The following is a 525-nucleotide window of genomic DNA, read 5'->3' as shown; positions in this document are numbered from 1 at the left end:
CCCTTTTTGTATATTAAACCGTTGATCATCTCGAATCTTTCGTCCTCCGAAAACTCGAGTTTGTCGGCTATTTCTTGCAATCTCGCGTCTTGGAGTTGCCGAAACTCTAACTCCTGTTCTAACGTTAGATCGTTTATGTAAGTAACCTGCCGACTCAACGCGTCGACGTGAGGCATATTTTTGCCCGGTCGGTGGGTCATCTTAAACTTATAATTCTGTATTGCTAAAGTCCACCTGGCGATTCTTGGGTTTAGATTTGCTTTATTTACGGCGTATACCAGCGCGTTGCAATCTGTGACTACAGTGAATTGAATACCATGTAGATATATATGAAAACGTTCCATTGCTCGGACAATGGCTAACATCTCTAACTCAAAACTATGGTATTTCGACTCAGCATCATTTGTATTTTTGCTAAAGTATGCGACTGGCGACCAATTTCCGTCCTTTTGTTTTTGCATAAGGATAGCAGCAAGACCCGAAGCGGATGCATCCGTGTGCAACTCCGTTTCTAATTCCGGATTA

This window comes from Wasmannia auropunctata, unplaced genomic scaffold (assembly GCF_000956235.1).
Source record: "Wasmannia auropunctata unplaced genomic scaffold, wasmannia.A_1.0 LD336099.1, whole genome shotgun sequence".
Lineage (NCBI taxonomy): Eukaryota > Metazoa > Arthropoda > Insecta > Hymenoptera > Formicidae > Wasmannia > Wasmannia auropunctata.
Note: the sequence above shows the minus strand (reverse complement) of the source record.